The sequence below is a fragment of the Megalobrama amblycephala genome, linkage group LG18 (assembly GCF_018812025.1).
Source record: "Megalobrama amblycephala isolate DHTTF-2021 linkage group LG18, ASM1881202v1, whole genome shotgun sequence".
Lineage (NCBI taxonomy): Eukaryota > Metazoa > Chordata > Actinopteri > Cypriniformes > Xenocyprididae > Megalobrama > Megalobrama amblycephala.
The window spans coordinates 30,537,446-30,562,985 of record NC_063061.1 but is presented as its reverse complement, the minus strand read 5'-3'; the positions used below and the strand labels follow the sequence as shown (position 1 = coordinate 30,562,985).

The 25,540-nt window shown below is 36.7% G+C and overlaps 1 long non-coding RNA gene across 4 annotated transcripts in view; it reads right to left on the bottom strand.

The window, feature by feature from the left end:
- The window catches only part of LOC125253616, a 31,031-nt gene extending 7,654 nt beyond the window's left edge, over window positions 1-23,377 (bottom strand). The window contains exons 1-5 of one of the 4 annotated variants that reach the window (XR_007181486.1): window positions 23,275-23,377; window positions 22,795-22,901; window positions 17,164-17,322; window positions 11,231-11,338; window positions 10,795-11,072 (exon numbers count right to left, since the gene is read on the bottom strand). This is a non-coding gene — a long non-coding RNA (uncharacterized LOC125253616). Of the gene's footprint in view, window positions 1-10,794; window positions 11,073-11,230; window positions 11,339-17,163; window positions 17,323-20,941; window positions 20,989-21,192; window positions 21,244-22,794; window positions 22,902-23,274 lie in introns of those variants that run through there. The other 3 variants (XR_007181487.1, XR_007181489.1, XR_007181488.1) reach the window with 3 other exon arrangements.
- Window positions 23,378-25,540: the final 2,163 nt, after the last annotated feature.

The window sequence follows — 25,540 nt, the reverse complement described above, 5'->3', positions numbered from 1 at the left end:
ACTTAATGTATAAAAATGAGCAATGTATTTATTAATTAACTGTCATACAATAAAACTCAAACTATAAATATCACCTTTTTGATTATATATATATATATATATATATATATATATATACACACACATTCATACATACATATAGCTTACATACACACACACACATACATATATATATATATATACATATATATATATATATATATATATATATATATATATATATATATATACTATATATATATATATATATATATATATATATATATATATATATACAGTATATAGTATATATGGGTCATTGACGTGTGAAAAAAAACATAATGGAGATATAATTAATTTTGAAGTTTTATTAAGTGTTAACAATGAGATTATGTAGTTTTTATAATCAATTAACACTGCTTTTGTCATTTTTTACAAGATGGACAAAATTTGTCACCAAAAAAGTCATTTGGTTTAACCAAAATTTTGGTTTTACCGAATGACGATATTTTCAAACAATGCCACAGGCTGATATCTAGCTTGCCAGTAAAAGGACAATCAAACATTTTGTATTTAGTACAAGTTTTTAAAATATTACAACATTTTCCATGTTTTATAGTGATTGTACCGAATTACCTGATGTTTCGGGACATGCGTATGAGCAAGTGAAAACATGAATTTTTCAAATAGTTAAGAGAGAGTTAATTACTTTGCTTCATGACCATGTGGTCCTTTGCAGGTGTCTGAATGATGTCACATCCTGTCACATGATATTAACCACATGACTTGATCCAAAATGTTCCCTTTATATTGGTTACTCCAAATGACATCAATAAAATTAATTTTTCCGGACATTCTTTCCCGTAACAAAGCAACGACTTATACACGTAATTTTAATATGATTTTGCACTATGTTGATATATGATGTTATAAAATCATGCCAGAATAAAAAATATATACATTTATTACATTTTAAGATATTTTAATCACAAATCAAATGGCTGTATTGGCCTTTGGACGGTTAAACCGAATGACCTTTTGACTCTTCAAAATCTTTAAAATACATTTATATGTAGCAAAATATAATTAAAACCTTTTGGATTCAGTAAAAGAGATCTAGTTGTACTGCCTTACATACTTTGGATGTCATATCTTTGGTTTTTATTATTATTAAGGCCTTTGGACAAAAAAATGACCCGTCATATATATATATATATATATATATATATACAGACACACGTGAATGTATACAAAATATGTGATATTTATGAAATGCATAATAATAATAATAATAATATTTGATAATATAAATGTGACACATTTTGATAAAATTTACTTCCATTTATGTAACAAAACTGAAACAATAAAAAGCACCTTTATATTATGGTGAAGGGTATATATATATAATCAAAAAGGTGATATTTAGAGTTTGAGTAAATAAATAAAACTTTAAGACATTGCTCATGTCAAGTAATTCATAATCATAAGCCCCTATTATATAACTTATAGGAACTTTTAAGGCACCCTTTGTTTTTTATTAAAATATGCTTTATACACACATGTATGTGTATATATATATATATATATATACACACATACATGTGTGTATATAGCATATTTTAATAAAAAACAAAGGGTGCCTTATATACACACACATACATACATACATACATGTATATAGCATATTTGAATATTATAAATATTGTTATAAATGTTTTAAAATATATATTTTGAATATCTTGTTAAAAAACAAAAACAAAGGGTGCCTTAAAAGTTCTTTAATTATATTATACATAATGCATTTCCACACGCATCAACTACATCTGTTTAGTATCATATAATGCTTCCTCATGACGTATTAATGCAAGTTATCATAAAGTGCTATCAAAACATGTCACATTTATGATATGTACGGATCACCACTCGAGACACGCCACCAAAGCAAACACCACTGCTTCAATAATAGCCCGAAAGAGGAGGATAAAGCTCATATATACAGACTCTCATATAAAATATCGCTCAGCGTTGGCCCATCCACTCAGTGCCAGCCATAAAGGGCTTGCAGTAATGATCCCCGCCATTTCATGGGGTATTACACCATAATGATGATAGCGCTGCCATTTGCATCCCAACCATCAGCCACCTTCATCTTTACCTCGCACCACCGAATTTATAGAGCGACAATATCGAAAAAAAGCAGCCTGGAATAATATAACCCACGCTTAGTGTCACCGGGGGAGATTTATATATAAAAGACAGGGCTCACCGTCATAACCGAACAGTGTGTGTGTGTGTTTGAAAGAGAAGGAAAAATGAGGAGGTAAAATAAAAAAGATAAAGGTTATAGTAGTGAGAATGGAGGGTGTGAGAGAGAAAAAGAGAGAGTGGGAGGTGGATGGAGGAAATAAGCAGATGAAGATGTACACTAAAATCCTCCAATGACAGCCCATAAAGGATGATAGGGGTTAGGGTAGGGACTGGGGGAGGAGGAGGTGTTGTCGAACGTAAAAATGTCCCTCAAAAACAACACGCACACACTCCATAAAAGTGTTCCTCGGCAGATAATTCGCAACAAGCAACCTGTGCAAACAGCGTATACACACACGAGCGCAAACACAAACAGACACACAACGCTCTCTTCCCTCCTTCGCACACAAACCCTCAGTGTATTTTACCATGGGAGTTAATGGGAATGAAATACCTCAGTGGATGAGTGCAGATGTGTTTGATACAAATAGTCATTTTCCTATTTGCTGGCTCATTGACTTTGATGAATGATGGGAGTTTGGGAGGACGCATGATGAATGGCAGCACCTTGGCTCCATTGCATGCCCTATTGATTCTCTTTCTTTATTACTGCTGCAACCCAGCTGCCTGATGCCGCTCTCTCTCTCTCTCTCTCTCTCTCTGGAAGAGAGGGGAGATGGGAGGTTTGGCTTTCTTTAGGGAGCGAGAGGGTGCAGAGGTGCTGTGTGTGTGTGTGTGTGATAGGCTGGCACTGTGGGAGGCTGCTTTTGAGCGGGTATGTTGGTAGTGTTTAATCATAAACCTCGACTTATGGTGAGTTGCACGTTTGCACGAGTCTCCATTCTGACTGCTTTAGCAAAAGGTTCAGAGTAACTTTGACTCATTGATATATTCAGATGTCAACAGCAAACAACCATACAAAGATCAAATCAACGGCAGATGGACAAAGACCCGCTAGACATTTATTCTTGTTTGAGAAGCCATTTCACTCGGATACACACCGATCAGGCATAACATTATGACCACCTTCCTAATATTGTGTTGGTCCCCCTTTTGCTGCCAAAACAGCCCTGACCCATCGAGGCATGGACTGGTAAGCTGTGCTATCTGGCACTAAGATGTTAGCAGCAGATCCTTTAAGTCCTGTAAGTTGCGAGGTGGAGCCTCCATGGATCGGGCTTGTTTGTTCAGCACATCCCACAGCTGCTCGATTGGATTGAGATCTGGGGAATTTGGAGGCCAAGTCAACACCTCAAAGTTGTTGTGCTCCTCAAACCAGTTATGAAGTTCTGATGCTCACATGCCCACTGTTGGCTCTTTCGACGGTGGACAGGGGTCAGCATGGGCTCCCTGACTGGTCTGCAGCTCCATACGCAACAAACTGACATTCTGACACCTTTCTATCAGAACCAGCATTAACTTCTTGAGCAATTTGAGCTACAGTAGCTCGTCTGTTGGATCAGACCACACAGCCAGCCTTCGCTCCACATGTGCATCAATGAGCCTTGGCCGTCCATGACCCTGTTGCCGGTTCACCACTGTTCCTTGGACCACTTGGACCACTTTTGATAGATTCTGACCACTGCAGACCGGGAACACCCCACAAGAGCTGCAGTTTTGGAGATGCTCTGACCCATCGTCGTCTAGCCATCACAATTTAGCCCTTGTCAAACTCACTCAAATCAGTGTACGTCACAATATAGGCAAGAAACGACTATCGCAACTTCCAGCGCCATTGCTCCAGTCTTCAGTGTCACATGATCCTTCAGAAATCATTCTAATATGCTGATTTGCTATGCATCCTTCCTTAATAAAGGTATTAATTTCTTTATTTTTAAAAAAAATTGTACTATAATCCAAACTTTTGGTAGTGCAAATAGCAAATAACAATACTTCTAAAAAGAAGAGTTACCATCAGATATGTCAAGGTGGTCTGGAAGATGACCTTGAACTTTAGTTTCCACATTTTCTCGTTAAATACGTTGATTGAATGGGTAATTCAATGCAAGATTGTTAAGTGTTGTGTAGGAGTTAATGCTTGAACTTTTTCTCACCTTGATGGACAGTAAGTTTGAAATCAGGCACGTTTTATGTGAAGAGATTATAAAAATCATAGTTGCTCTGCATACATACTTTGCAGAAGTTAATGAATTTGTGCAATATTTTCAAATGTCAAATATAGATGATTAAGGTAATTGTTCCTAAAATGGAAATACATTAACTAATAGAAAAAGATGGCAGTGGTTTTACCATTTACTCAAACTCCATATAATGTTATGACAACACTCTTTATAAATCACTCAAGGGTTACTGTATGAAAACATGAGGTCAGGTATCATGTGATTTCAACCTCATACCAGCACAGAGATGCTTGTTGAAGATGCAGCTAATTATGGCTATGGCATCTGGCTAAAACAATCCTCCAGATTTACATTGATGGAGGGACCTGTGCCATATAGAGACCAGAATATGATAGAGACTTAAGGGCAGACTCTGTTGACTTAAGCAACCTCCTAGCAATGACACAATACACACTAGCAACCAGGGTGGTGGTGCCCATCCAGAAATGAATTGACACTGCCTTTTAAAATTCAATTCAATTGAAATTAAAGGGTTAGTTCACTCAAAAAATGAAATTTCTGTCATTAAGTACACACCCTCATGTCGTTCCACACGTAAGACTTTCGTTCATCTTCGGAACACAAATTAAGATATTTTTGATGAAATTTCTGAAGCACACATAGGCAGCAACATCATCATACTTTTTGAGGTGAAAGGTAGTAAAGACATCATTAAAATAGTCAACTTGACTGCAGTGGTTCAAACGTAATGTTATGAAGCGATGAGAATACTTAAAACAAAAATAACAACTTTATTTAACAATTTGAACAGTTGTCGTATGCAGTTGATGTAGTGAACTCAGTTCAGCGCTTCTGTATTTACGTCCGAACACCGACTAATTATTGTCTGGCTCCTGCGTCAGCATCACACGCATGCATCATGCTGCTCACGTGAACAGCTCCTGCCAATACTGAGCCGGCGTTCAGATGCAAACTGTGTTCACTACGTCAACTGTGTATAACAACAGTTCAAATTAGTCATTTTTGTTTTGTTTTTGCACGCAAAAAGTAGTTCATAACAGTAACAGTAGTTCATAACGTCGCTTCATAACAGTAGTTAAGATTGAACCACTGCAGTCACGTTGACTATTTTAACAATGTCTTTAATACCTTTCACCTCAAAAGGTACAATGATGTTGCTGCCTATGTGTGCTTCAGAAACCCTCGGATTTCATCAAAAATATCATCATTTGTGTTTTGAACATGAACAAAGGTTTTAAAGGTGCCCTAGAATCAAAAATTTAATTTACCTCGGCATAGTTGAATAACAACATGGAAAAGACATACGTTGAGTTTCAAACTCCATTGTTTCCTCCTTCTTATATAAATCTCATTTGTTTAAAAGACCTCTGGAAAACAGGCGAATCTCAAAATAACACTGACTGTTACATAACAGTCGGGATCATTAATATGTATGACCCCAATATTTGCATATGCCAGTCCATGTTCAAGGCATTACACAAGGGTAGCCAGTATTAACGTCTGGATCTGTGCACAGCTGAATCATCAGACTAGGTAAACAAGCAAGAACAATAGCGAAAAATGGCAGATGGAGCAATAATAATTGACATGATCCATGATGACATGATATTTTTAGTGATATTTGTAAATTGTCTTTCTAAATGTTTTGTTAGCATGTTGCTAATGTACTGTTAAATGTGGTTAAAGTTACCATCGTTTATTACTGTATTCTCGGAGACAAGAGCCGTCGCTATTTTCATTTTTAAACACTTGCAGTCTGTATAATGCATAAACACAACTTCATTCTTTATAAATCTCTCCAACAGTGTGTAATGTTAGCTTTAGCCATAGCCTCATAGCCATAGTCTCAAACTCATTCAGAATCAAATGTAAATATCCAAATAAATACTATACTCACAGGAATCGATGCATGCAGCATGAATGACAAACATCTTGTAAAGATCCATTTGAGGGTTATATTAGCTGTGTGAACTTTGTTTATGCACTGTATAACTGCGCTTATAGTCGAGAGCTCGGGGAGGGCAGGGAGCGCGAGATTTAAAGGGGCCGCAGCCTGAATCGGTGCATAGTTAATGATGCCCCAAAATAGGCAGTTAAAAAATTAATTTAAAAAAATCTATGGGGTATTTTGAGCTGAAACTTCACAGACACATTCAGGGGACACCTTAGACTTGTATTACATCTTTTGAAAAGACGTTCTACGGCACCTTTAAGGGTTTGGGATGACATGAGGGTGAGTAATTAATGACAAAAATTTCATTTTTTGGTGAACTAACCCTTTAAGTTAATGATGAGTCAGTTGAATACATTTTGAGTGCGAGTTAGTTTTTGTGTGTGTTTGTAGTCCAGGCGGTCCAAGTCTGACGAGACTCAACACAAACTCAGTAAGGCTCCGTCACACACTCTGCTCGGGTCACTGCTGTTGCCCACAGCAACGACAGGCAGCAAAACGCACCTCTAAAACCTGCACTGTCAAGCAGTCACTTCTGAAAGCTGACTTACAGGCCTATTCCACAGCTCAGTGCTCCAACACACACACACTGCGCTCCAACACACAATCATCAGACTTGCACAGATGTATATTTTTTATCTTCATATTTCTAGTAATTTCAACTATATTTCTCATGATTGCAACTTAATTCTCGTAAACACACATTACATCTCTCTACGTGACTTTATATCACAACTGCAACTTTATTTCTTATTTTAATCTCACAGTTGGGGTTTATTTTTAAGTTTTTACTCTGAGGTGGAAATGAGCTTCATTAATGTAAAAGTGCGCTGTTACTTCAAGCAAACAGACTTAAAATATACACCTTAACACCCCCCAAAATCTCATAGACTTACACTGAAGGAATGACCCGTTATACTCATCCTATAGCAACAAACTAATTTGCGATATAATTTACATATTTTCAAGGAAAAAATAACAAATGAATTAAATGTTTTTTGTCACAGCTAAGTACATGATGGTGCTCTGACCCAACACACCAGTTTAATATAACTGAAGTGGCTTATATGCAACAGGAACATAGACATGATTAATGGTCTTAGTAACTGTTAGAAAATGTTATTTTGACTATAATCAGTGTTAAGGCATATATTTGGTTTAAAAAGTTGTAAGACGAGTGGTCATAACTTGAAGATATAGTCCGTTTTGCAGACACCTGCAGGTTTACATGGCTGTCAATCACTCACTGATCCCCAGGAGTGGCTGACAGCGGGAGAGGGGAGGGATCGATGACTTGAGCTGATACAGAGTAATTAGCTAAATCACTGGAATCAAAATGACTATTGAATGAGCGTGCATTTGTCTGACCAAAGAAAGAGCACGAGAGTCTTTAAAACACCTCACATCAAGAGACAGGCTGTCAGATGCAATAGGTCAGGTGCTACTTTTAGTTCTTTCTGTTTGATTTGATTACTACGGAGAGTCTCAGAAGAATAAGTTATGAATTTAAGACCTCATTCTGTTTTTGGTCTCAGGACACCTAATGAGTCGTGCTTGAATTCTGATGAATTCATCAAGCTAATCTAGTCTTTACAGCTACTGCTTGTTTAATGTACTTCATATGTTCTATATTTACTCAGTATAACTTACAAAGTAGTGTATAAATTCACACACACACAAATATATATACTAAGATTTGGGTCTGTACGATTTTGTTTTTAAATGCAATTTTTTTTTCAGCAAGGATGCATTTAATTGATCAGAAGTGACATTGAAGACATTTATAATGTTCCAAAAGATTTCTATTTCAAATAAATACTGCTCTTTTGAACTTTCTATTTATCAACAAAAAAATGTATGACTGTTTCCACAAAAATATTATGCAGCACAACATTGATAATAAGAAATGTTTCTTAATAAAATTCTTAAAGGTGGGGTAAGCGATATTTCAAAAATGCTATTGGACTTTGTTGATGTTTGAAATCAACCCAAACAAACACACCCCCTCTTCATTGCTCCGCCTCCAAAAATGGTTAAGTGCACTAACAATGACGCTAAACACCGCATTCTGCACAACTCTCACTAGCTGGCCTCTGTTACACACGCATTGCAAGAGTGGATGTCTATTTATCACAGCTGACATTCAACAAATTAATGCTTCACGAAAAATTAAGTGCAGATGATGAATGAACGACAATGAAGCACAAACAAATGAACATACAGTACACAGAGTAAGTTTGTTGTTAGTTCTGCTTTCAGGCCTTCCCACTTAGCTCTCTCCAGTGCTGGAACGCTTTTCTAATAATTTAAAGCACTTGCCCAGTCATAAACCTTCATTCCAGTGATATTCTTCTGAGCTTTTATCTTTTGTATTGTCTTATCTCTCTTTCTGCAGTCATTCTTCAAATCTCTCTCTTGCTCGTTCTGTCTCCTCGACCGTCATACGCCCCCTAATGCTGATTGCTGCATGTTTGTTATTGTGTCGGTCCGACTAACTTCCAAACAGCGTTTTCAGAAATATCACTTACCCCACCTTTAAGTTTTGTCTTAAAAACAATCTTAAGAAAAAAAGAAAAGAACATTCTCAAGTATTTATGCGAACTGAACAGTGAAATTAACTAAATTAAATGAGTTTGTTTCACTCAAATAATAATGAAAGTTCATTGTACTTAATAGAAAAAAAGTTTTGTGAACTCAAAATTTCATTGTAGTAAGCTGAACTTAAAGCGGAACTCAGTAAGATTTGCGAAGCTCCCCCTACAGGTTCCTTCAGTGAATCACACTAAATCACGTAAATACTCCAAGCGCAGTTCTGGACTACAACGACTACAACGCTCACCAGCGCAGTAGTTTTGTAAATACAGTACAAGAAATCTCGATGGAGGTGGGTAATTTTCGAAATTATCTTATAAAGTCATAATATATACATTGTTTTTGAATTACCGTAAAGCATTTTGTCACTCTCGCATGAACGTGAACATGAGGCGAGATTGTGTCGGGTCGGCGCAGCTCAACTTGCAAGTGCTGTTTTCTGGCGCAGACGTGCCAGAGGGGGTTAGTGCACGCCTCAAACACACCACTACAACTCAATTAACCATCGTAAGGACAAAATTGGTATTGGCCGATAAAAGCTATTATTTTCACTATTGACCATCGGCTAATTGTTCAAAAACAACCGATGATTAGGGCCGATTATATCCTGTCAATTAAAAGGGTGCGGAAAAACGTGTCCAAACTGCAACTCATACTGTATGTGAAGAAAATCTCTCGTGTTGAATTTAGTTAACGCGACAATAACGCATTAACAGTTAAAAAAATAGCGACGTTAAAGCAGGCTCTATTTCACCCTGTGATTCACCCGTAGTTAAAGCGAGGGTTGCCAGGTCTGCGTTTTTTTTTTTTCGACATCAAACATTATTTGTGGTGCCTCCCATCCAATAATCGCAAATAGCTCTGTGCTTTGTTACTTCTGATCAAACAATGGCGTTTTGGTGCTCTTAAATGTGACATGTCAGATCGCTGTAATGCCTCAGTTCAAGTGGCAGCGCTGAGCGTGAGTCTTTTCTTACACAAGGTATACAAGGTATATCTCGAAAAACATGCATGAACATCGAAAGGTATGTTGAAAGATAGAGTACATCTTACCGAAATGTATCATGCCTCATGTAATCATTTAATCTGTGTTTCAACCACGGAAAGACGTCAATAAAGCAGCTTGTGAACAACATGTCACATTTACATTTACCTCAGGAATGTTTTTCAGTGTCCACATTTCCTTAATTAGCTATAAAAAACACTAGAGAGGAGCGTATTTACTGTTAATTATATGTTTGAATAAATTTGCCATGAAGACAAGTGCTTATGAAAACTACCTTATGTGCAACTGAGTTTTATACAAACATTTCAGTTTTTATTTGAGTGTAATTATTATATCTGAAAAGAAAAAAAAAAAACAGCTGAATATAATACCTCTATTGTTAATTGTAACATCTAATATTATAGTGTACCAAATGAGAGGGTTCCCTGTATAGTTTGAAGCATTATCTGGGAGAGATTTTCGGTATCGGCGTCGGCTGATATCATTCTGAATAATCAGCTATCCGTATTGGAAGAGAAATTTAGTATCTGTGCATCTCTAACAAGCCCTATACCTAGACTCATTTTTATATAGATTATCTTCGTAGAAAACCATTACACCATGCACAGACACAACATATAATTTAAAAAATCACTAAAAACAGACTCATTACATCCTCCACAGACACAACATGGGCCTGTTAGTACTTTGTCCATCAAATTTTCTTAACAGTCCACTCCAGCAGTTAACGCAGTGGTACATAAAAATTACCCTCACCCTCCAAGAGACTGTGTGTAGTCAGCCATTACTGTTTAACTAAAAAAAAACAGGCTCCATCTCCGTACCCCCCGCGTACCCCATCTCTAAACTACAGCAGTGGTGGTGAGCAAGACACACAGGCGGTAATGAAGCGCCGTGTCATGTGGAGATGTAATTACCTCACTCTCCTGCTGGGTGTGCACTTCCTGGGTGAGAGGAAAGATGAATCGCCAAAGTGGGAAAGCGCTGAACCCTCAAAAGTTTAATTCACCCAGCGCAGCGCCCCTCTCCTCTCCTCCCCTCCCCATCCTGCTGGCTGCTTTGGGGAGGGTAATGGTTTGGGCAGGCATTTAGCTAGCTGATAAATGATGAGTGTAGTTTTTGGTGCTCAGGATCCAGGAGATGTGTTTGTTCTGTACTCCTCCATTTATGTGTGTGTGCACACTCAAACTGCATGCTGGGAGTTATTGAGTCGCAGCACATGGAAAGACACGGGGGGGTGGGGGGTATAGAAGGGTGGGAGAAGAGAACAGAGGTCAAAGTACAGCAAAAAAACAGAAGATGATACAGTAGGTGAAAGAAAATTAAATAAGGGGAAATAAACATGAGATTTACCACTTTTACACCAAAATGGTGCTGGTGAGAGCTAACCTCACTCAAAACTGGCCAACTTTACTCTGACTTGAGATCCAAGTGATGCTGTAGCTGACTTTACTTTACAATCTGTAGATAAACAAATATAGCACATAATTAAGAGAACATATTTATCATTTATCCAATAATGTAATACATAATATACTGTATGATATCTATTATAAACAGAAAAAAATGTAGGAAAATTGTTCCTTTAGGTGTTTAACAAATTGTCGATAAACCTCAAATGTACACTTTGGACCTTATATACCCTCCATAAAGGGTATTAGTATCTTAAGGAGACATATTATTTAGTAGATAAGGTACAAAGATATCGATTTGAGGGTGCTGCCCCAGTGGCAAGCAAAAAGCACAAATAATGCAAAATTTTAATATTAAAATTGTATTTTAAAAATTTTAATTTAATCTTGTATATAATATTTAAAAATGATTTTGTTTTATACATTTTAAGAATCATATTTTAAATATTTTGAAATGATATTTTAAAATATAACGTAAAAATTATAATCAATATATTTAAAAAAATATAAATATATATATTAAAATTTGCATGAATTGTCATGTTGTACCTTTTCTACCCTTAATAGATACATTTATATTTTAATTATATGTGTATGTAATATTTTTAAATAAATAATTTAAAATAATAATTAAATAAAAAAAAAATCATATTTAATAAATATTTAAAATATGCATTTTAATTACTTACATATACACTACCATTCAAACATACGGGGTCAGTATTTTTTTTTTTTAAGTAATTAATACTGTTATTTATCAAGGATGCATTAAATTGATCCTGAAAATTTACTGTTTTCAACTGATAATAATAAGAAATGTTTATTAAAGGACCAAATCAGCATATTAGGGTGGTTTATGAAGGATCATGTGACACCGAAGACTGGAGTAATGATGCTGAAAATTCAGCTTTAAATCACAGGAATAAATTTTAAAAAAAAATTTAAAATGATAAACATAAAAAAACAGTTGACGCCATACATTTGTACTGTACAGTATAGTACTGTATTTTTGTATTAAACATATTTAAATGTGATATAATGCAAAAAGAATATGCATTGCAAATGCATATTCTATTTGTAAATAAATAAATTCAAAGCTATATTAAAGATTTGCAGTGTGACAAAAATAGAAATGGAAATATATGATATATATATATTTATAACACACACACACCAAGTTTTAAGCCCCTGATGCAGAGTCAAAACCTTTTTTTGCGGCAGAATGGCTCCAGATTGAGTGATGGCTTCTGCAAAAAGGATTAAAAGAGAAAGAGAGAAAAGAAGATGGATAAAAGAGAAGTGTAGAAAAAAAGAGAGGGCAGGTGGGGGGTTATCGGGCCAGTGGGTGGAGATCAATTTCCCAACAGCTTATCAGTCAAACAGCTCTACCCTATTCTGCTGATTGCACACTTTCAGCTCAAGTCAAGCGATTTCCAAGTTCCAAGTGTGTGTGTGTGTGTGTGCTGGGCACTCATAACTACAGGTCTGGAGCGAGCGAGGATCTGTCACGATGCTTTATTTCCTGAGCTGGTTAGTGAGGACTCACAGCCAAGAAAGGGACAGTGAGAGAGAAAGAGAGAGAGAGAGAGAGAGAGAGGGAGCTCTCAGGTGAGGGTAACCCGGTCCGCCACCGTTCGCTCTGGGAGAGGGAGGTGGCAGAAAGCCGGTTGTGTCAATGCATTATGCATTAGAGTCTGCGCTCGACTGACAGCCCCTCTGCCGCCCTCGACTCTAACAGGGCCGCCGCTAATCAAAGACGACACATCCGAATGTCCAGACACACACACACAGAAATTTACTAATCAAAAAGTGTATTTCCTAGAGGCTGTCTCCCAGGAGAAATCCGGCGGGGAGAAATTGGAATAATTTATTAGCTTACAAGTTTTGGTTGACAGTTAGCCCGGGGCTATTTATCTCAGTAATAGAGAACGTCTCCAATGTGGCAAAATTGACCAAATCAAACAGCTTTGATCAGAAAATGAATCTGGCAAGCTTGTCTGTCTTCACGCACCCCTCGAGAAAAGCGGGAAACAAACAAATCCAAAAAAAGAGAAGGAAGACAGGGAGGGAGGGAGAGAGAGAGAGAGAGAGAGAGAGAGAGAGAGAGGCTATATAAAAACAGATTTACACATTTTCAAAAAAAAAAAAAAACGTCACAGATGATAAACAACGGGTTTTATGACAACAAAGAATATTACTCCAGGCCGCGGTGGTGCCGTGACCCAGCTATATTTATTTCAACCTGTCATTTAGTTTGATTTTCTCATCAGGAGGCTATTTTTTCACATAATTGATGTCTTTAATGAACGTAAAAACACTTTAGTCAGGACTGTGTTTACATGCAAGCTTTTTTTATATACGGTTGAACACAAATCTCTCACTATGAAGTTGAAGTTTTGAATAAATATTAATACAGGGTCTCGTTTTAAAGGATGTCCACGAACCGTTCGGACAGAAAACAGCATGTGACAACCTTCAGACACGCGCCACAGGCTTCACTTGTGAGGGACGCGCGGAGCAAAGGGGAACAAATTCGGGTCGAGCACCACAACAAACCGCCATGGCAACTGCTTTTGACAACATCACACACAGCCTCTATACACGGCAGACAGACACGCTCATTTGCGCGGGAGATTGACGGTTCAAAGGGTCTTGATTTTGACACTGAAAAGGAACAAATATTCTCACATGTTGATCTAGTTTAATTAGAGCTGCGTGCTTTGATGCATGCTTGTCAGGGGCTGCTTGATGTTGCATCAAGTGAAGTTAAATGCGTCTCACTCAAGATGACCACGCACGCATCATGCACAACGCAAGAGAAGTTTGTGTAGGCCTGCTGTTGGAATGCAACGTTCAAACAACCTTCAAGCAAAGATGGAACAATAATGTCTTAAAAATAAAGGTTTTTCAATGGTTTTTGATAATTAAACCCTTTATTTTTAACAGTTTGACAAAATGCACACTTTATCGCTACAACAAAATACTGTATATTGTAAAATAACATTACAAAGTTCATTTCTACGTATATAATTAGTAAACTAATCATCAAAGCACATAAAGCATGCACATTTTAAGGCGAGACACCCCAGGTGAATAGGGTAAAAAAAATTAACTAATAGATATCACCATACTACCCCAGGTGATTGATTACATTAAAAATGGCAAACATTTTTTGTATTACAAGTTTTCTAAAATGTAATGTTTAAATATGCAAATGAGGCAGTATCTAATTAAAAATGCGCTAATTTGCATACATTTCTAGAACAAAAATCTGAATATTGGATGACGTCAGGTTCACAGTTCTCAATTAATTTTTTGGACATATTAAATTCAAAGGTTTTTACAGAGGGAATTTTGGATATCTCTTTTTATCACTCCATAAATACCATCAACAGCCAGAAAAAAAAAAAAAAAATTCACAATTTTTTTAGGAATAAAATGTTGTATAAAATCAGGCAAATTATATATCAACAAATCCCTCTGTAAAAACCTTAAGAATATAGATAGGAATAAAACTGTAAAGTTTGGTGTATGTAAGTTCTGCTGAAATGGAGATTTCTGACTCAGATCAGGAGAAAAAACTCATTTTGAAAAAACGGCCTTTAAAGATATTTACTAATTAATTTACTAATTAATTGAAATCTATAGATGCAAATAGATAAAGTGCTATAACATATACACTTAAAAGTGTATTTTGGATGTTTTCTTTCCACCAGTCTGAAAAAACACTTTATGAAAAGCCAAAAAGTGCAAAATCTCAAAATTGACAGGTGCCTGAAAAAACTGTGTTTTTGCCTGTAGTGTCTCCCCTTAACTCAAAAGCTATCATTATGCCCACAAGAGTTCAAAGGTTTGGCTAAGATTTTTAAATGTTCTTGAAAGAAGTCTCTTTTGCTCACCAAGGCTGCATTTATTTGATCAAAAATACAGTAAAACTGTGAAATATTATTACAGTTTAAAATAATGGTTTTCTATTTGAATATTTTTTAAAATGTAATTTATTCCTGTGATGCAAAGCTGAATTTTCAGTCTTCAGTGTCACATGATCCTTCAGAATTCATTCTAATATGCTGATTTGCTGCTCAAGAAACATTTCTTATTATTATCAATGCTGAAAACAGTTGTGCTGCTTAATATTTTTGTGGAAACCATGATACCTTTTTTTTCAGGATTCCTTGTTTTGTAACATTATATGTCTTTACTGTCACTTTTGGTCAAATTAATGCATCTTTACTGAATAAAAGCAAAAAAAATCATACTGACCCAAACTTTTGAATGGTATGTGTGCAGAAAGCCTGTTTATGAGTGCGGTTCATTATAGGCCCCTCACGCCGCCAGCAGAGTGAAATTTTTCACCTCGCGCAGACTGCTTTTTAAACTACATTTGGACTTGTGCCGACAATTACCTCCTCAAAGTCTCTAAAGTACCAAAGCTCTGCCTAATTAGTATGCATTATCAATTAACGGCCTTAATAGGCGGCAGATTGATCACATCCCCCTGTTTCAGGGGCCGAACAGAGGCGAAAGCTGGAATGAAAATTCCCTCACCCGCTCTCACTCACGAACAGCAACAAAAACGGCCATGATATAAAACAACTCACCTGCTGCTGTAAACACGACTGCAACACCCAATAAAGGACATCAGGAACCAGTGTTATTTTAGTTTTCTACTATAGTTTTATTCCAATTTTGTATTTTTAGTTTTCATGTTTATTTTAATGACATTTTTTAGTCATTTCGTTATGTGCTTTTGTCATTCTATTAGTTTTTCCTAGTTTCCTATTCCTATTTATGTTTAAATTTATTTTTATTTCAGTTTTAGTTTTTATTTATTTCCAGTTAATAATATTAAACTTATTTCAATTTATTGCCAAGGCAACATTTCTAATTTTTGTTTAGTTTAAGTTTTTCAGCTAATATTTATATTTTGTTTTATTTCAACATTATTTCAATTAAAGGCACAATATGTACGATATTTGGATTAAAATATCCAAAAACCACTAGAACAGTGTTATATATTTTGTTGACTTGCGTACATTATGTTCATTATCCCAAATGTTTCCAACAATGTTTAAATCTAGAGAAATAAGCAATTTTAACCAGGACACGGACCGTATCCATGTGTCGCCTATCAATGACATCATACCCGTGTTACCCTCGGTTTCCGGTTTTATTTTCTGGAAACCATGGAAACACAAAAGACGCTTTAATATATTATATGTTTTATTAGAAAATGGAACAACTGTTTGGTTACATTTATAGACAGAAAATTAATTATTGTTATATAGCTCAACACATTTAGTCTTATTGTTTGAATCTCGTTTTCTTGATTTTCCGCAACTGCATGTTTTGAATAGGTGACCTCTAGTGTGCCTTTAACAGAAATGTTTTAGCTTTAGTTTTAGTTAACAATAATAACCCTGTCAGAAACAACAACAGCAGGCCTACTAAAATTAATATTAATATAAATATTATTACATTTATTCATTTAGCATATGCTTTTATCCAAAGTGGCTTACAATTAATAATAATAAACCTTGGCTGAGGAAAAAAAAAACAGCTTAAAACTGTTTGCTGGTTTAGCCTGTATTCCAGATGGTGTTCCTGCCTGACCAGACCAGCAAACCACCTGAGATACATTTAAATGGCTGATAGAAACAACTATGAATGAATGAATGAATGAGGTCTGAAATACTTCAATGAAAGCGGTATTAAACGCACACTCAACTAAAATCGTGTTTGATCCGAAGTGCGGCCATTCATCAGCCAAATGAGCCTCATGTTTCCAGCATACATTCATTTTCAAGACATTGTTTAATTGTGCTGTTTTACATAAAAGTCGCTGAGTGGAGGAAGAGTGTGATTTTCACTTACTCTCACCAAACTGTGTCCTCGTTCATCACTCGCACTCATCTGAACTCTCATGGAGAGCCGTTTCCATTAGAAGAAACAACAAAATGGAGTTGCTGATGGCGTGTGGTGTTGGTGAAGATTGATTGACTGATGCATTGATGGAAATGATTCAGGGAAGATCTGAAAGCAAAAGACAATAGAAATGTGACATTAAACATCCTGAAATTAAGCATGTCTGCAGGAATACAAGAAACGGCTCTTTACTCATTCCCTTCTGAATATTGTAGAAAAATGACACTGCTACAAAACATACATGTGGCAGCATTATGCCAATGAGCCTACTATAAATAATTATAAATAAATGAATATTCTGTGAAATGAAAAGCCAACAGTGTTGGGGGTAATGCATTACAAGTAACGCGAGTTATGTAATCAGATTACTTTTCCCAAGTAACTAGTAAAGTAACGCATTACTTTAAAGGTGCCCTAGATTCAAAATTTGAATTTACCTTGGCATAGTTGAATAACAAGAGTTCAGTACATGGAAAAGACATACATTGAGTTTCAAACTCCATTGCTTTCTCTTTCTTACATAAATCTCATTTGTTTAAAAGACTTCCGGAAAACACGCGGATCTCAACATAACACCGACTGTTACGTAACGGTCGGGGTGTACGCCCCAAAATTTGCATATGCCAGCCCATGTTCCCAACATTATGAAAGGCATTAGACAAGGGCAGGCAGTAACGTCTGGATCTGCACAGGTGAATCAACAGACTAGGTAAGCAAGAACAACAGCGAAAATGGCAGATGGAGCAATAATAACTGACATGATCCATGATAACATGATATTTTTAGTGATATTTGTAAATTGTCTTTCTAAATGTTTCATTAGCATGTTGCTAATGTACTGTTAAATGTGGTTAAAGTTACCATCGTTTATTACTGTATTCACGGAGACAAGAGCCGTCGCTATTTTCATTATTAAACACTTGCAGTCTGTATAATTCATAAACACAACTTCATTCTTTATAAATCTCTCCAACAGTGTAGCATTAGCCGTTAGCCACGGAGCATATAGCCTCAAACTCATAGAGAATCAAATATAAACATCAAAATAAATACTTTACTCACATAATTCGAAGCATGCATACAGCATGCATGACGAACATCTTGTAAAGATCCATTTGAGGGTTATATTAGCTGTGTGAACTTTGTAAATGTGCTGTAATACAATCGAGAGCTCATGTGGCAGGGAGCACGTGAATTAAAGGGGTGGCACGCTGAAAAAATCAGTGCATTGTTAATGATGCCCCAAAATAGGCAGTTAAAAAAATTCATTTAAAAAAATCTATGGGGTATTTTGAGCTGAAACTTCACAGACACATTCAGGGGACACCTTAGACTTATATTACATCTTGTGAAAAAGCATTCTTGGGCACCTTTAAACAAAATATCTGAGTTACTTTTTCAAACAATTAACGCATGTTACTTTGTTTTCCCATTTACTGACTGACAGCTCCCCTGTCTCCCATGTTGAGAGAGCCCTGTGTAAACATGATGGGTATTGTAGTTCTAGACCAGGGGTCATCAACTATATTTGTCCAAGGGCCAGAATTTTTCACTGCAGACACTGTAAGGGCCAGATACTCGTAATATAAAATAAAATTTGAATTGTATCCTAATATGTTATTATTTGATATACTAATTCTAATTCCAAATTTATGTTATTTTTTACATATTACCTACTGCAGCAAGCCACCAGGGGGCGATAGCGATATTTTAGGCTTCATATTTGTGAGGCTGTCAAGCTGTCCATCACTGTCACGCAATTGTGCGAAAATCCCAGGCAAGGAAAATTTTGACATTTGTGAAAAAATGAGCACGTGAAACAATAAAAGATGTCCAATGAGAGAACGCGTTTATCGTCATTCTTGACTGAAGGCAGGCTATGGCACAAGCTACTTTTCAGAAGGCTTTTTTTTTCGTTAGATTTAAAAATAAAAAACGGTTCTCATTCCCCCTTGAATAAGGCCGGCGACACACTGGCTGCGTGAGCGTCTCACCTGCGTGGCGTGTCCGTTTTTTTTCCGGCTCCCATATTTAACAGGTTGGAGTTTGCACACTGAGACGCGCGTCTCAGGCGCGCTCGAGCCACGCAGAAAACGCGTGCATGCTAGAAATAGAACCGACGCGTGTTCCAGCCCTATGGTTCCAGCAACGGGAGTGTTCTCTGGCTAGAGCGCAGAACAGTGGAGTTTGTATGGACCGAAGTGCATGTCTGAACTTGTGTTTTGTTGCTTTGACATTGTGTAAAATAGAATAATAGAAACAAAATGTATTAGCATTTTTACCCGTTATTATCAATCTAAATTGATCTCGTTTTTAATTTAACTTAATTTCGTTTTTCTTTATTTAAATTTCGTTTTTTCTTTATTTAAATTTCGTTTTTCTTTATTTAAATTTCGTTTTTTCTTTATTTAAATTTCGTTTTTTCTTTATTTAAATTTCGTTTTTCTTTATTTAAATCTACCCTTACTGTGCCAATTTGTTAGTCAGAAAAATATTAGACTACCTTAAAAGTATTGCTTAATTTAACAGACCTGTGTGTGCGTTTTATATCACTAGTGCAGTGTCCGTTCACGGAGCATAAGCCCTGCCCGCGTGAGGTGCGCCGCTTCCCGCTGTCTCGCGTGTCCATCTATATTGCACCAAATTCGACACTGCACTCCCTTGTGAAGTCGATTGGATGAACGGTTCTCGAAATAATATAAATGCAAACGGACATACAGACACAGATTCCTGCCTTTATTAGAGAGAAAAATATGTTCAGCCCCTCTCTCCGAAGCTTCGAATAGTCGATGTTCATCAAAAATGGTATTCGGACAAGCCCTAAACTTTTTCCTCTTACAAGGCTATTCCTGATTTCAGTATTATTCTGGGGGCCGGATGGAAATCTCTGGCGGGCCGGATTTGGCCCGCGGGCCGCCAGTTGACGTTGCATGTTCTAGACTAATTGTGAACATTTACTCATCTCACTTGCACAAAAACAGATTCAGTATTCCTCAAAATTAAGTGTCAAATATAAACTCAGAATACTATGCAAACCTATGCAAATAAGTTTTTTAATGTTGTTTAGGCTATATGTCTATGTGGTGTTTTTAATATGGTTTAAGACAAACCATGTGGAAATTCATAAGTCAACACCATTGCTGAGTATTTTCTCTTTAAAACTGCAGTGATCTAAAGAGTTTCAAAAACGCGATTTGAAATCGCTGGTGTCTGTGACGTCACAAACTACCTTATAACCAATCACGTCAACATGTCGGCGGGCTTTATCATATCATTAACAATGACCGCTCTGATATCACAGTATATTTTTCTGTTGATAAAAAACGGGTAGATTTAGCAATATAACGGGTGTATGATGAATATAATGTTATGATGAACTATATGCCTTTCTCCACTGACGTTTTGAGTTGTTCAAAGCTTTTATACTGATTTTTAGAAGGCAGACTCTGTTGGCGTACGGGAACATGGTCTGTGTAACATTATTAGCCATTTGATAATGTAGTCAAGCAAAAGGCTAATCATATTAATTACCGACGTTGTAAAAAGTGATACCATTGTGCAGCGTTTACCTCAGTAAGTTGACCGAATAGATCTAGCTGAGCTTGTGCAAGTGAGTGGAGGTGGGGATAATTAACATATTAAACGAAGCAAGGGAGTACAGTTACATTAGAGCTATTTTAAAGGGATAGTTCACCCAAAAATTAAAATTTGATGTTTATCTGCTTACCCCCAGAGCATCCAAGATGTATGTGTCTTTGTTTCTTCACTAGAACACAAATGATGATTTTTAACTCCAACCGTTGCCGTCTGTCAGTCAAATAATGCTAGTGGATGGAAACTTCTACAATAAGAGTAAATAAAACTTGCTTAGACAAGTCCAAATTAAACCCTGCGGCTCGTGACGACACATTGATGTCCTAAGACAAGAAACGATCGATTTGTGCGAGAAACCGAACAGTATTTATATCATTTTTTTACCTCTAATACACCACTATGTCCAACGGCATTCATCACTCGATTCGTTTGGTCTGATCGCGCTCTGACAACGGCAGTGATGTCTCGCTCTCATTGAAGTATATGCGCGAGACATCACTGCCGTTGTCAGAGCGCGAGCAGACCAAACGAATCGAGTGATGAATGCAGTTGGACATAGTGGTGTATTTAAATACTGTTCGGTTTCTCGCACAAACCGATCGTTTCGTGTCTTAAGACATCAATGTGTCGTCACGAGCCGCAGGGTTTCATTTGGATTTGTCTGTCGTGTTTTATTTACTCTTATAGTCCAAGTTCCTGCTGACTTGCATTATACCACTGACAGACGGCAGCGGTTGCAGTTAAAAATCATCATTTGTGTTCTAGTGAAGAAACAAAGACACCTACATCTTGGATGCGCTGGGGGTAAGCAGATAAACATCACATTTTCATTTTTGGGTGAACCATCCCTTTAAGGCAAGAATATTTTTTTCACAGGAAAAAAATTTTTTGAATATGTTATTTTGGTGATCAAAGATGAGTTTGAAAGGATAAAATGATTGACTACAGGGGGACTGTAAATAACACAAATATACTTTATGTATTTAATCTCACTTTATTAACCAATGTCTTTGCTGCTGACCTTCGATGATCCAATTCAACCATACCAATAAGCAAAAAAGACTTTGGATAAACATCACATTTGTGTTTCATTTTTTGTTTTTAATGTTGAAGAGCGCTGAACTTTCTTGTTGCTGCGCCCTCTACTGTACACGTGTGAATTTGCATTTCCTTCAGCCTGAGGCTTATTCATTTCACTTCTGGTGTGAAAGGGCCTTTACATTAGCGAAGCCCAGCCCAGATGAGAAAAAGTAACGCAAAAGTATTGCATTACTTTCCATAAAAAGTAACTAAGTAAAGCAATTAGTACTTTTTTAGGGAGTAACGCAATATTGTAATGCATTACTTTTAAAAGTAACTTTCCTCAACAATGAAAGCCAATATACTGCATTTTAGCTGCATATTAGGTACCAGTCATGACCAAGTCTTCATAACCTATTTATATTTGATTAATTTTGGACTTATTTTTCATCTACACTCTGTGGCCTACATTAAGCTACATAATATGCAGGTCAATATTGTGAGTTACTGAGATTGTCACTGGTCATTAAAATAAAGTTAGACAAATGACGCTCATACTGCACACATTTTCAGCTAAACAACTTTGGTCACCAGTTTGAGCAGAATTTTATTTTGGAATGAAGATTTTAAGCTCCTTTAAACATCCTTATTTGTCATTGACCCATATACAAAATAATATTTCCTCTAATAATTACAACCGTTTGCTTTCTGAAGGGGTTTAAAGGCTGTTGGAAGGTGCTGAAATGTACCTGCAGGTCTACCTCCAGTGCCCTGTTTGAGCTTGCAAAGTTTTAATCTGTATAAATTAATGCATTAAATTGTTTGCTTATTTGAATAAACACCGATACAAATCATTAGATGAATTACTTGGCCTGCTGATTACAACTTATGCATCAAAATGCACTTAATTTTCATTAGGAGGTATAAAATTAGATGATTATTATATTAATTAAGATGATTACAAACAATTATCCTTCCCGAGCACCCGCGGTCCTGCAAACTAGGTCAGTCTGATGATGTATTATTCCTGCACGGAGCCATTTCTCCTGGCCATGGAAATCCAGAATAAAGGCCTGTATGGGCAAACAAAACGATGGTCAGAAATTTCTTTGTTTCAGCTTTGTTGGGTTGTTTCCAAACACAAGAACAGGGTTCTGAATCCATTATGTGGCTATAGGGCCACAGACACGCGTCTGATGTCCGAGTAGTTCACGGCGCGTAATACACTGGGCAGAATGTGCTGAGAATTCGGGGAAACTGTGGAATTGAAGAGTCACAAATAATAAGCATCACCGTGACAGTGACCGGAGAGAATGGCCTTCCTTTACGTCTGTCTGAGAGCGAGCAATCTAGCTCCAGAGAAAACAATAGCAACATATAGGACTCACTGGGCATGATTTATGTGACAAAAGAGCATGCAAATGAAGTTAGGATGCATATACTCACCTCATACACCTTATAAAAGACAGATGCCTTGCAGAAGCATGTGTGTATCAACCGCAAACTAAAAGATCTAAGATAAAAGACAGCAAACATTTATAGGCTTGTGTATATAAGGGTTTGAGCCAAAAATATCCTGAGGAAAGAGAGAAAGTAACCATGTTTCTACCAAAATACCAGTCACTGTTATTGTTATACTGTCGAACAATGAAATGTAAGAAGTTTTACTTTCGTTTAATTTCATTTTTTGTCTTAAAATACTTTGTTTAGCCAATTTGCATTTGTTTGCTATAACTAAAAAGCAATGTCTCATTCAACCAATAAACTGAAACCATTACTGCAGACTTACAGTTTAGAAAATTATAAAATAAATTGTCATTAGATCATTCCTACTTTTAAGTTTATATGACTATTAGTGCAAAAAAAAGTGCAATCTTTTAATTGAAAATAAAGCATATCCATATAAGCAAAAATGTGCAACAGATTCATATAGATCCTTGATAACACACAACCCTCCATTCCAGTATAAAAAAAATACAAAACTAATATGATTCATTAAAAAGAATGCTCTCATACACAACAAATACCTAATGCTAATAGCAAAATCAACAACAATGACATGAATTAAGTCAGGGAAAAAGCAAAACAACAATCCCCTAACAATAATCACATCACATTTCAAGCTGCAATGCATGCTGGGAGCTCACAAACCTTTAACAAAACAGCAGCATTGGTAATTTTGTTAAATTTAAAATGTGTTTTACATATTTACATTTTTTTATTAGGCTTATCTGTGACTTTACAACGCTGTATTAATGCAATTTCTTCTTTCTTTATTTTTACAGTGAAGTTACAACCGTTGCATTGTAGTATGGTATTTTGGCAGAGACTAAGCTTACCAGGGTAAGTTTTGTATAGGGACACAATTTGACTTGAGCCACCTCTGATGTTTCATAAAGCAAGACCACAAAACCCACTGCAAACCCCACACCTATGCACGCGCTCGAGCCTGTAGCTGCATTTCAAGCCTGTTCTCGGCACGCTGATGTATATTTCATTGTCCACGGCTTAATTTTGATTTATCGTCCGTCCATAAATTAGAAAAATATGTTTTAGAATTCCATCTTGCGGAAAAGCTGCGCGTGATGCCGGGGGATTGGACGATATTTAAGATGTCAGAGATACATATTGGATTAGCGCGCTTTGTTCGCGCGCCATAGCAGGTGTTTAATCACGGCTGATGCGCGCGCTGAAATGCGTTAGGACAGGAACGGGAGCGGCGTTCCCCGGGACTGCGATAAATCACAGCCGAAAGCAACTAACAATCCCCCTCCCTACCTACCCATACCCACACACACACACACGCTTCCAAAAAGCATAGAGCCAATCCTAAATGCGCGGGTGCGCGCACGTCACAGAGGGCAGCAGTCACATAAACGCATTTAATCTCGAACTGTTAATCGGTCTTTAAAGAGTTTAATCTTTTGCGCTGTATTCATTTTATACAGTGCCGAGCGAGTGGGTGATATTCAATAGCCTACCTCTGATAGGGTCCACTTTTTAAGAGAATTTCAGTCAGTATTTTTCTATTGAGAAAGATTCGTCTCGCGCAACCGGGTTTGGCGCCCTTAGCATCCAATGCCATGGATTCTTCCTCACGTGAACGCGACTTATAATTTTTTGCGATTACTGCATTTATGGATTTAGCTATATGATAGGCTAATTGCACTAATTGTATGTAAACATTAATTTAGCCATTAGTCTACTGTTAAGCCCACTAAGACATTTTATGCAGATATTTCCACAAAAACCCTAATAGCTGTATTAAAATAAGCTGTTTTAAGTTGAATTGCTGCCTGACTAAACCGTAGTTTAATTGTTGACTTTTTGACCACTTTGAATATAGCCTAACTGTGATGAGGAATTCAAGTTGATATTCTGAAAACTCGTATACTGAGGTAGAAAATGAAAGAAATAACTGTGACAATTTAAAAAGTTAAATGGATTGAAACAAGGATATTATAACAATGAAAACACTGCATGACATGAGTGTGTGTGTGTGTGTGTGTGTGTGTGTTTGAGAGAGAGAGAGAGAGAGAGAGAGAGAGAGAGGGAGGGGGGGCAACGTTTAGGAGAGCAAACATTTTCAAGGTCATCCGGTGAACTGGAACGAGCTCAGAGAGATGCATGGCGAAAACGGCGCGTTTTGACACGAGCGCGAGGTTTGATTAAAAGGTAAAGTAATGGGTTTAAACACACGCCACGCGCGTGG